The 13,159-nt window shown below is 45.0% G+C and overlaps 1 protein-coding gene across 4 annotated transcripts in view; it reads right to left on the bottom strand.

Annotated features, from left to right (window-relative positions):
- The window catches only part of RARB (retinoic acid receptor beta), a 331,702-nt gene that overhangs the window by 113,793 nt on the left and 204,750 nt on the right, over positions 1-13,159 (bottom strand). The window lies entirely within an intron of this gene.

Here is a 13,159-nt window from a genome sequence, read left to right as displayed (position 1 = left end):
TTTTCCATCATCTCCTTTTTAGCAGAAAAGAAGGCAAGCACATACATACACGGTGCACTTCACACACCTCCTGCTATTTCTACAGCTAGCAAATCCTAATTTTCAGTGCTAACTGTGCCTCTTTCTTTAGCAAACCTTCTTCCTAGCTCCCTTCCGAGCCTCAGGGACTGGTGCTTACCCCTAGGCTGTTTTCCAGGGCAGGTTACACTGTGCTTTGTTGGAGGTTTCAGCATGCTCACAATTTACGCAAAAGAAAAAAAAAAAAGATGATCAAAGTTGCTGGAATACCTGAGCTTCTATCACTGCTGATAGCTCACTTTCACTGAGCAAGCCCCAACAGCATCTGTCATTAACACAATGTATTGCTCTGCTCAGACATCTGTGGGTCACATTATTTCATGACAAGGCTGCAGCAAGAGGGGAAAGTAAAACTGAGGCAGGTTATTAATCACTTACCGTTTCCTGTACAACATAGAGGAAATAATCAAGCAGTATAGTGGGTTATAAAGGGAGATTCCTGAGAAACAAAATATGCAGTTCATTTAATGCATTGCAGGAGGCTGTGCGATAGAGGCAGATTCAGTTTGTGGAAATTTGGTTTTCTTTTATTTATAAGATTAAGTAACTGACAACAGCTGCCACATCAAAATGAGGGTATGATGGCATTCTCCCAGCCCTGAGAAGAGCAGCCCTTCTGATGTACAAGTCATCTTCATTCATATCCAAAAAGCACACGGTTTGATCCAGAGCGGGTGGAATGTGCCCAAAACTACACTCAGCGATACTACACTACCAGGAACCTATATCTGGAGGGAATTTGCCACGTATAAATTAATGCCAGCCTTAACTGGAATAACTTTGATTCATCGATATATGCAGCTGTGGCCTCACTGGGGAGTTTCCTGGCTACATATGATTTTACACATCTGTCAGCTTTAAATCAGAGAATCAAATATAGGCTGAAGCACGCCAGAATGCTGTGGCAATTTGCCCCTTTCCCCTGGGCCCATAAAGCACTAAATGGGCAGAGGCTCATCAGTGATGGGTCAAGTCCTGATCTCACCTGCACCCCGTGGTCCTGTACCTCAACGTGCAGAATGAGAGTCAATGAAAACAAAGCTGCATCCCATTTTTTAAACCTTTTTTTTTCCCCCTCTTCCAGCCTGCAGCAGACTCAGCTTTTCTCCATTATTTTCTGCCATGCAAATTGAAAACCGTACGCAATTTCCTGCCAGCTAGCAATGTGGGAAGTCAAAGGGTACGCAGCATCAGTGACAGTGAATATTGAACTGAACGAGGCAGTGCTCTGAATCCCTATTTCGGAGATAAAGAAGGGAGATAAAATCCCCTTCAAAGAATTTTCTACCGCTGCTTTTAAGCCCTCACCCAAAGCACAACAGAGGTTGCTTACACTGAAAGAAGGATACGGGAGCAGCAGTTTGTGGTTTTGTGTGTTTTTTGCTACACTAGGAGAACAAGGCTAAGGACTGCTATAAATTACCAATAAATTTGTTGATTTATAGAAGGCATTTCTAACACTGGCCATCTCCTCTATTAGGATTGCAGGACAGCAAAGGCCTGTCTCTGTTTCTGCTAAGCTCCCGTGAATTTCCAAGAGAAAAAGACAGAAACACACAGGAGTGGCATGCCAGTACATGTACTGTTTGATGCTCTGCACTTCAATACTGAGTTAGTTACTATAGATATATATGTATATATGGCCAATCTAAGCACTATCAACCTACATATAATAGTGATTATCGCAGGGGAAAAAAAAGAAAGCCTCCCATCTCACTAATATTAGTGCTGTTAGTATTGATGGACCAAACTTGTAGATGCTGAAAGCTCTAGCATGAAACACTGCCACACACAATGTGTGTGTGTACATATATATATATATATATATATGTATATATTTAATTCCTGAGCTTTATGTTTCAATCCTCAGAAACAGCCCAGTCATCAAGCCGTGTGACCTCTGGGAGGGCACTAATTGAGGGATGGATAGAGTTTCTGAGAGACTAAGAGCCCAGGGTAGCGAGGCTGCGCTGCCCTGCTACGGCGCCGCTGCAAGGAATACATATATGACAAGACCTTTGGTCCGTAACTGTGATGGATACCAAGTTGCTACAGCAAATATTGCCCTGGATGACTGCCAAGGATTAATCTTTTGACAATTAGGAACTTGTTTCATTTTCCAGTATAAGCGAGAGTACGCCTGGGCTAACCTAATCTCAGCATGAAAGACGTCAAGCACATTCTTCGGGACAAAATTAAAAGATAGGCTGGTTTGTCTTCAAAAGAAGTGACTGCAACAGAAAATCACACTTAAATCTATCCTTGGGTACAGGATTAAACAGACACTGCCTGTGTTTTACTGATGTGTACAGCCTTCAATAGCCTCTTAAAATCACAGTTCTAATAAATAAATAAATTTAAAGAAATCAAATGACAGGATCTGATGGAAATTGCATTACTTTGTAGTGATCAAATTCTGTCCTCAGATGCATACACATGGGGCTCTGTGTGGCTGTAAGCCTGCATACCCTGAAAGTCTTCATGGAGCACAGAGTCTGACCCACAGATGCAGCCAAACATACATGTTTGATGTAGCAGATTTCTTTGCCTTCAGAAGAGCAGCATCTGGCCCTGAAAGTATTTTAACACACTGAGACTGATGCCTTTGACATATTGTAGTCTTGCTGGGTTCCTTCCTTTATTTGGAGATGATGAACTTGATAGCAGTCAGCATTACCAAGTGATTAATCAGGCACTTCTGCAAAGGTTATCTGTTAAAAATACATCTGATTAATTTGGTCCAATGACAGGAGAGGAGCTATGGATCCCTTACAGCTGACCCACAGGCCACTACTGTGTAACAATAGACAGGTTTCATTTATAACGTGGTGAACACACCTGGAAATCTGCTTGTAATTAGAAAGTGATAATGAATCCATCTATCAAAAGGAGGCCCGTTTGTCAGCACTTCTGGATGCAAAACCAGATATTTACTGTAAATCCCCCTGGCTTTCTCTGGAAGCTGTAATTGTAAATACGAGGCTTTGAACCTTCAAACGCGGGCCTTCCTAGGCTCTGCTTTTAAGGAAGAGATTTTTCTTTTTGGTGAATTAATGGTCTTGCTCTAACAAGGAATAAAAGTTGAAAGTGATGAGTTACATACACGAATCTTTTTCTTCAAACATCATTCTGTCTGTTTCAGCAGAGGAGAAGGATGCTGAGAAGACCCCGATGATCTGAAAGATAAATGAGACCTACACAAACCAAAAATGCTCAAATGAAGCAGAAATAAGGGAGCCTGCAGGTAATGAATGATGATTCAAGAGAGCTGTAGCGTAAGTTCCTGCTAAAAGGTATAGGTCATTCAATGCCTATAAAGATTATCGGGGTGATACCAAGGCTGTTTCACAAATAATCTGATTAACATGGGCTTCCAAAGAAGGCTCAGACTCAAGGAGGACTTTGAGATTACGAGCTTTGGGAACTGGAAAAACAGAATTACCATCAAAGGAAACTGTCAGGAAAGATGAAAGGGAACTGAAGGAGTTTGAAAGAGCCCTGACAAAACATTACTATTATTATTATTATTATTATTATTATTAGAATTGCCATTCGGGTGGAGATTTCTGCAGCTACCAAAACTCCAGTTCAAAAAAGCAGCCTTATCAGGACCAGAGCCATTACTCATGGCACCTGAACGCTTCCATCACCTTGTGCAGCTGACACTGACGATCAAATATAAATAACGTCCCTGAAGGAAAGCTGCAGCAAGAGGGTTCAATACATTTCTGAATATTGATTCCTTACAGAAACCAGAGCAATCCGGATAGGACCAAAAGAAAACTGGACATCAGCCTTTAGTGTTAAATCAGTTACAATCCAATTAAGAGCCGAGCAGAAAGCCAACATAAACTCACATGTGGCAACAGAAGAGAAAACAAAACCATGTAAGATCTGCTCTCTGAAATCTAATGGCGAAAGATGAACAGACCTGGCCTGTTTCACAGCCACAGACAGATGATGAAAGAATAAAACACAGATGTCAGAATAAAACTGTTAAATAAATCATTTTACAAGTAGGAATTTTAAAGTTTATTTCCACCGTCTTCTTGGCAACTAGCTAATTACCTGCTTATATCTTCTTAAGATGAGGAGGAAGCTGAAAAGAGACCGTTAATAAATCAGATGTTCCCCAGCAGGCCCGAGCCTTTAAACACAGTGGACAGCAGTTTTTACTATGGGAGAGGATAGCCAAGCTCATAACAACATTACTCAAAAAGTCCAAACAGTCCTTCAACTGCCCGTCTTCTCAAGTGTTTGTGGGGAAACGGTCCATTAAGGAAACTCTAGAATATATACACAGGGAAGAGAGTGAAAAAATGAAGCACGGCGCAGCACAGACGTTCATCTGGGGCAACCAGAGCAAGGGTGCGGGGCCACCTCAGAGACCTGCACGTCGGTGCAGCAGGACGAGCTGGGACGGCTTATGATGGCACGGAGGAGAAAGTCGGATAAACAAACACAAGCAACCCCTTACCACAGTTTCTGAGGAAGAGCAATACATAAGGAATGAACAGCAGGCTGTAGTAACACCAAATTCAGCAAGAATGAAGACCATCTATTACTTCATCAGCCACAGGCAAATGCACTCATTCGGAAAATATGCTGAGTTTTTCTGCAGTTGATAAATGCTCAGGGGAGCCCTTGCAGGAAAGGACGATCAGGGAAGAGGAGCTGGCAGAAGACACAGAGAAGCACAACCAGCTCCAGCTAACGGAGAGGAAAATCACCACCGTGCCCCCTTCAGCATCCCAGAGTAACCGCAAAGCGTGGCTGAGGTTGGAAGGGCTGCAAAGCATCCTCAGAGATCAACAGTCGTCTCGTGATGGGACTGACATGCCCACAGCCCTTGGGATAACTCCTGGCAAGGTTTCTGAAGGGGGGTTATTTGAGAGAGGCAACCATTCAGAGCAGAAGCTCTCGCTGGTGTCCGAGCAGCCCCTAACAGCACCGCGAAGAAGAACTGAAGCATCACAAGAGAGCGCTTGTCCTCTGTAACTCCAGCTCTTGCTACAGAAATAGAGGTGCTTTTTCAGGCACTGGCCATGTGCAGCCAGGAGCTGCTGCAAAGGTAACCATGCTGAGGACATCAGGTAGAGAGACCAAACCACCAGTGCCGGCAGAGGTCCTGGAAAAAGAGAATAAAGTAACCAAAGGCAGTGCCAGAGAAAAGACAGAGCAAAGAAAGCCTTGAACGGGTACAGGAACAGGGAGCAGAGAAGCACAGGGAAACAGGGGGAAGCAGTGGAAAGCATGTAGGTGAGGAGGATGACGGGGAAAGGGGTGGTAGGTCACCAAAAAAGGTCCAGAACCCAATGCCGGCCACGGTTCTCGCAGCAAATGCTGCATGACTGCCAACGCTGACCCCTCCTCGCATCCCCTCTGTGCTCTGTCCAGCAACCTGCAGAAGGCAGCCTCCATCTTAGCGTTTCGGTGCCAGAGAGATGAGTGCAGCACAGTTGTTTGGCAAGTGCCGAGGCTTCAAATTCCACATGGTTGGATGTGTTCCCCTAATAAGATATATTTATTAACACAGTGCTATTTTTAAATGTGATTTTTAGAAACTGTGTCATCCAAGAGGTTCGTTGTGGGGTGGAAGGGTAGAGAGGCAGAGGATGGGAATGGTCCTCTGAGCATTGCTTGCAGAGAAGAACCCAGTGAGAAATCAGTGCTGTGAGAGCAACAGACAGAGAGCAGACACCAAAATCGTGGATGATGATGTTGAGGGTGCTGGTTATGAAGACTTGTGCAGCAGGGCGACAGCTCTATCAGATACCAACCGGTCCCAAAACACATCTGGACCAAGCCCGAGTTACGTGCAAGTGAAGGCAAAAGCCAACACTAAAATTACTGCAAGGCTCCTCACAGTCAGTGAGTTAAAGTTTGAGAAGTGCCACAGAAGCTCGACATTTTTCAGTCACCTAGTGATATTGTGGCACAAAAAGAAAGTTAAACAAAGAGCTGCATTCACTTCGGCTCCATTAAAAACACAGAGAACAAAATCAGTTCCAGACATGTGGGAAAGAATCAAACATCACTAACAAGAACAGTAATGCCAGTTTTACTTTTCCAAGAGAAAGAAAAAAACAACCATGAAGTAAAAACCAAAAAAAAAAATCACATGAACTATAAAAGATGTTTTCAACAATCTGAGTACTATTTTAAAACCTAGAACAGATTTATTTAAAAAAAAACAAAACAATCTGGTTTACTGAACTTAAAGTTTACATCTTAAAGGTTGAAACTGTTTCAAAGATATTCTTGTCCTGTAAATGGTCAGTAATAACAGCCTACATAATGTGTACAGTATAATTAAGAAATATAGATAGCAGTAACTTAACGAGCACATCCCATTTTCCCTTAAGGAAAAGCATGAAGGCTAACAGATCCATCTGTGCTCTTCACACCTAGAATCTCATCCTGGTGATGCACCCTTCATGTGCCTCCCCCCATCCTATTGCACAGGAATAAATACTTTAGACCACAGGACTTGCATTTAGAGAACTGCTCTACCGAGAGATGACGGGGTCCGTCTGTCAGAGGAAGGGAAGAGCATCTTCGGTCATATTTAGGCTTGCCAAGCTGGTGATGAGGGCTTGGGGGAGGGGAACCTCGATCCCTTCCACTTCCATCAGTTTTAGTTTTTAAACTAAAATAGGGTACATTTAGATTAGATATTCGGAAAAAACTCTTTACTATGAGGGTGGTGAGGCACTGGCACAGGCTGCCCAGAGAAGCTGTGGATGCCCCATCCCTGGAGGTGCTCAAGGCCAGGCTGGATGGGGCTTTGAGCAACCTGGTCTGGTGGGAGGTGTCCCTGCCCATGGCAGGGGGTTGGAACTGGGTGATCTTTAAGGTCCCTTCCAACCCAAACCGTTCCATGGTTCTGTGATGATGATTCTATGAAGAATCATTGGCCAATGCAAGAAAACATCTTCACACTTTCATGTCATTTTACAAATACAAAAATAGCAGTTCATTAACATCTGATCTAGTAAAAAGAGATTCGTACCTAGCTATCATATCCAACTATTTTATCTTTCTCTGACAGAGCTAGCTGAGAATCTGTTATCTGCTATAGGGTGGTCCTAGTGCCCTGTTGAACTGCTCAATCCCCTAGTCTCTCCAACACTCTGGAAAAGTGTCTTTTGCTCATACTTACAAAAAGTAGTAATTATCAATCATACACCCTGAGCAGCTCTGTAATTCCTCATTTTCTTTTACCTTCCCAGTGACTACTCGCTTTCCTTCTCAGTGAAACCCGTCTCTCATTCCTCTACGAGAAATGGCATCCTAAACTTCAAAGACAACTACCAATGCTTTTCTGGTACTCCCTAAAGCTACCAGGACTTTTGAGGGCAGAGTACTTCCCAAGACAGCCTCTTGCCCAGATATTCCTAATACTTGTTCCTATCAAACGTATCATACAAGTACTGTTCTGGCAGAATTTTATGAGTAGTGCAGGAACAGATCTGGAAACAAACAAATCTTATCCTCGAGACCAGAGACAAGGGTATTATGGAAACAACATTCTGGTGCATTTTCACCTGCATCGATTAAGATACCTCAGCAACGGTATTTGCAAAAAATGTACAGTAATGCCTTTATCAAAATGTGGTAACATAAACATACCCTGATTTATAAGGAGGAAATGAATGATTAGCGTACAAATACACTCTTTAGGGTCATCTGCAAAACAAGAGGATATGTGCTGGAGACACTTTTGTTGGTAGGTGAAAAATTGTTAGTCACAAGAGGGGGGAAAAAAAGCATCACTGGATTTCCTCCCCATTGTTCTCTGTCCCTTTCTATTTAGCATTTCTCTGATAAACTTTGCTATTTTATTTCTTCTAAAATCAAATTCCGGACACTTTTTCTATGAATCGCTTGGGTTTGCGTAAACTCTCTTATAGCAGCTGCAACCTTAATCTGGCTTCTCCCAGTTTATCCTCTGAATTGCTTCAAACCAGCTCCACCCAGACTGCCTACAAAGGCTCTCGAATAAGCACATTTGAAGCATGGATTTTCATGATAAAAGCACATTCTTTTCTCTAGATATCTCTCTGCCACGGTGAGGTTTTGCCCGTGATTCTCCCCGGCTCAAAGCCAGAGTAAGGACAGTATGACCTGCCCATTCTCTCTAGCAGAAATACATCTTGTCAGCCTGCTTTTTCCTACTGAAAAAGCAAAAAACAAGTTATACACTTTTTTTAAAGGGGATTTTGAAGTTTTCTGTTTCTACTTTTCCAAGCTCCCAGACCAACCAGCCCCTGAGACTTCTACCCCTGGCCTTTATTCTTCATTACTGGAGACTAAGCCAGAAATGCTGTCCTCTTCAACTGCAAAACCAGGGGACCAGAATATGACTAGGAATTTCTAGATGAGGATACTGCTCCAAACGGCATGTGCCCCCAGCAAGCAAAGACAGACACTGCATTACAGACTATATCCAGGGAACAGTACGAAAAGCTCTGGTTTTGAAGGGAGGGAGGATGCTGCTGGAAAGCATTTCGTATTTCCTTCTCATCTAAGAGAGGTCCCATGCATTAGTAAACCTCTTGAAATACGGAGGAATATCTTCAGAAAGAAGAAACTCTGAGAAGCAGCACTTTCTCCTTCATGTTTCTGAAACAAGTACCATCCAGCTTCTCCACTGACAACAGTTAATGAGAGAAATAAGTTGCACAAAGAAAATTAGACCATGGAGAGACTAATGGGGCGGGGGGAAGAGTCACTGGGACATCAGACTCGGAGACCCTGTTAGAGTAATCAGGCCCCTGGTTAAAATGTCAGGTGCCCTAACAAAGCATGAACAGTACCTTGTTATTTTTCTGTCAGTGACAAGCCTCAACCAACTCGTGTCGCTGGGCTCCAGCCTCCACAACCTGCTGATGGGGATTTCTCCCGGGAAAAGCAGGCTACCAGCTCTGTGACAAGGTGCCAGCTTTTCCCCTTGCCTTCCCTGGACTGAGCTGGCAGAACTGCGACCTCCCAGTCCCACCCAGCTGCTCTATGACTTGCTCCTTCAAGACCAGGAAGCTCTCACCAGCCTGCCCTGTGCCCATGCTGCGATAACCTCCATCAACACACAGAGCATGCAGCCCTCCTTCCAAAAACTACTTCATCAGTCCACTTGGATCTTGGGGCTGCATTTCTCCTCTTTGTCCAAAGCCTCCAAAGGGTGCTCCCTTTAGCCCCTAGGTACTTTCCCACTCCTTTTCCATGAAGCTGGCACTCCTTATTAATCTTAGACGGCAGGGGAACACTCAGATCTCTAAGACTGATCCCTCCAATATTTCTGCCTTCTTCCTGCTTTTTTGCCACCTAACCTTACCCTTAAAAGCGGCCTAGAAGAAAGCTGGAGAGGGACTCGATCAGGGAGTGTAGCCATGGAACCAGGAATAATGGCTTTGAACAAATGGAGGGGAGATTTAGATCAGATGTGACATGAGGAAGAAATTCTTCACTCGGAGCACAAAGCGCACATGGGAATTAGGGCTGAAGATGCACCTTGCTTCTGTTCTTTTCCGTAAAGAACAGAATGAAATTACCTAAAAACCAGTGTTAAAAATAAACCCAGGGCACAGGATGGGAGGTGCAGGGCAGTCCCTGTGGCCGAGGGGGAGCCTTTCTCTCTGGCAAGCCAAATGGCCCGGGGGAGCCAGCCCCAGAAAAGGGGCCCTCAGCCCCTCAACCCTCCTCCTTGTCCACGTGAGGGCATCTTCCAGGCCGCTCCCAACACAGCCGCCTTTGGCCACGAGTGGGCCACTCCATCACAGAGGCTTGCTGAGGTCACAGTGGCCACCACTGCCCGTGGGCCCTATAAAACAGGGCCCCTGCAGCTGGCCCACCACTCGCTGAGCATCTCGGCCCTCTGACTGCCAGCTTGTGCAGCAGGAAGGAGACTAGAAGAGCAAGGCGAGCGGCAGGCCTCCTTGGTGTGCGAGGACAGCAATGCCGTCCGGTGAAGCACCAAGAAGGAACGCACCTGAGCAGAAGGAGAGCTGTTGTGGGCAGAGAGATAGCACCAGGGGCACAAGAGACACCAGTGCCCAAGGGACCTCTGGCGCCCAGCCCACAGACACATACAGGCGGTATCATTGGCACCGCAACGATGCGGGGAACAGGCCGGCCCCTCAAACACCCAGCGACAGGGGGCCTGGGCCTTGCCATAGGAGCAACGGTGACGTGGGGGACATCAGGCAGACAGCCGCGGGGAGCAGAGGCGTGCCCATAGTCCGGAGCACAGTGCAGGACCCAGTAATGGCCGTAAGCCAGACAGCACCGTCGGACTCATGCATGAAAATCAAGCCGACAGAGGCATGGGACCGAGGCGTGGGACTGGACGACCCCCTGGTTCGGCACCCTGGCCTGAGAACATTCCGGACGGAAGGCATCCCGTTTGGGCAGTCCCGGGCAAGGACTGGCTTACCCTTCTGCCTAACACCGTGGAGCCCATGGAGCTGGATCCACCAGATGTGGAGGAACAGATGCAAGTGGATCCACCTCTGCCAGAAGAGACCCGGGACTACTGCGGCATGTCTTTGTGCCATCCGAGAGCACCAACAGCGTCGCAGGAGTGCCCGGCGAGCCCCCTACTCGTTGCTCAGGCTCCATCGCAAGCATTAGCTTGGAGCCACCAAACACCATGGACATCCTGCAGGCTTACCTGCAAGATGTCCCGGCAATAAACAGCTCTTGCCGATTCTCAGGGGTTGTGTGAGTGCTTCTTTTTTTGGGGGAAAGGGGGGGGGAGAGAATGGGCTAAAGTTGCGCCAGGGGAGGTTTAGGTTGGATATTAGGAAGAACTTCTTTACTGAAAGGGTTGTTAGGCATTGGAATGGGCTGCCCAGGGAAGTGGTTGAGTCACCATCCCTGGAGGTCTTGAAAAGACGTTTAGATGTAGAGCTTAGTGATATGGTTTAGTGGAGGACTTGTTAGTGTTAGGTCAGAGGTTGGACTCGGTGATCTTGGAGGTCTCTTCCAACCTAGGTGATTCTGTGAACTGCCAAAGTCTCCACTGAAAGAAATCTGACGGGCTGAGGAAAAGGGCTGGATATCATGTAAATGGATGGGTTGTCCGTGATGATCATTCACGGCACTCATTTCTGTGATGTCAAGGTAAACCCCATTCCACAGAAGAAAGTAAGGAAATCTGCAGTAGTTACTCCCTGCAGAATCAAAGTCTCACAGTGTTTGCACGGCACAGAAGGAGATGGTACAACTGTTTCAAGTCATTCACTGGTAGTTCTCATACAAAAAATACTTAGCTCAAAGACAATCAAAAGAAATCTTTAGGACCATTTCCTTTGTACAAAAAATTTCTATACTTTTTGATTTTCTGCTTTCAGTTGTCCAAGTGAAGAACTGGGTGGAACTTTGTTCTGATAGACGCTACTTTCCTGCAGCATATGAAAGTGAATCTCCATCCCTGTAAGTAAAACCACGGGGGCATCCACTAAGGATGAGTGTCTCCTAACTTGCCCAGTCGAACTGACCCATCTTGGCACTGGAGACGGCACCATGTGGGAGCTCATGGCGATCTTGGTTGCATCATTCACACATCTCAGAGGGAACGGCTGCCATGAGACAGTGGGAAAAAGGTGAGGTTTGGAGAAGACAAAGGAAAGCAGATGTCTCCCAGCAACGGGTTTAAAGCAGTGAGGCTGGACTACTGTTGGGAAGCACCTGGTTCTGTCCAGGTCTCAGAAGACACCAGAGCATCTACTGGGTGTATGGGATTTCCTGAGGCAGAAGAGACTCCTGTTGCCATCTAGAGCAATTACTACGCAGTGGGATGGGTGAGGCTTAAAGACTGAGTATTTTGTGCCCCTATCTCACGAGGGCACTTTGCCAGTCTCTCCAGCAGTTTGTTACTTGACCAGTTAACAGCATTCAGAATAGAAGAATAGAGGATTATAAATGAATTCAAGGATTGTACAGTTCTTGGAGATTTCAGAGGAGTTTAGCCCAAGCTTAAAGCAAGCAGGTTGAAAACCAGTTGGGTATCTTACTGCCACAGTCAGTAAGAAGAAACCAAAGTTTCAGCCTACCTCCTGCCTTAAGTAAACAAGGTGCATGTGTAGCCCTGTCAGAGACAAGTCAAGAAAAAGTCTCAACCAAAAGACACTAACTTGAAAGAGAAGTGTTTTTTTTGGGGGGTGACCTTGCAAAACAATCCATTTATTTCACAAAAAGGGAAAAGGAAAACCAATTCTGACATGAGCTTGCAGGACTTCTTTAGTACTTGAGCTTTCTAAATGTAGAAAAGGGTTTGCATAAGAAAGGAAAACATGCTGAGGATTTGATCTATATTCCGAAAGGTCTTTGCAGTCATATAAAATGACCCAGACTTATTACAGCTTCAAAAGACACACATAGTTAATACAGATTTTATCACATACTATAATAATACACAGGCTAGCATTGCTTTTGCAAGTATTGGCCTAATGAATAACATGTCAAGCCATGTAAACCTTCACATTCTTGGTTTCTCATCTAGACAGCTTTTAAACAAGGTCAAAAGCAAAGCTTTATGCCCGTTTTATCTTATTTTTTACTTTTAAACCTTTAGCAGAAATAAGATTTGTTATTTTTTGAGCATTCATGGATCCTCCTTCATTTTAAGAAAGGAGAAACAGTCCCGTCATATTGCATATGACATAATGGATTTTTGGAAGAATCTTTTGCTGATTAACCATGCAGTGAAGTGAAATGCTTAATAGAAAACACTTGGCACAAGCTCCCTGATCAAAATGTCACCTTGAAAATGGCTCTAAGTCATTTGTCACTGTAAAGTTTACCCACGTTGCATAATACTGGCATGCCATACTAACCAGCTGCAACTAGGCAGCTGGGGGTGATACGGAAATTACAGGTATTATCTTTCTGGCTATCCACACATAATTAGCTGCTCCCATAGTTTGCCATGGTCTACAAAATACCATGTCAAAGGCAATCCTTGGGCAAGTACTGCCTCTGACAGTGCCTTACTATCTTTTGCCAAGGTTAAATGTGGGTTACTCTGCATGTAAATGTATGGAATCGTGCACGTGACGCCAAACAAGCATCGTTCAGAGTT

Source organism: Cygnus atratus, chromosome 2, assembly GCF_013377495.2.
Source record: "Cygnus atratus isolate AKBS03 ecotype Queensland, Australia chromosome 2, CAtr_DNAZoo_HiC_assembly, whole genome shotgun sequence".
NCBI classification, from domain to species: Eukaryota; Metazoa; Chordata; class Aves; order Anseriformes; family Anatidae; genus Cygnus; species Cygnus atratus.
This window is presented reverse-complemented; position numbering and strand designations above follow the sequence as displayed.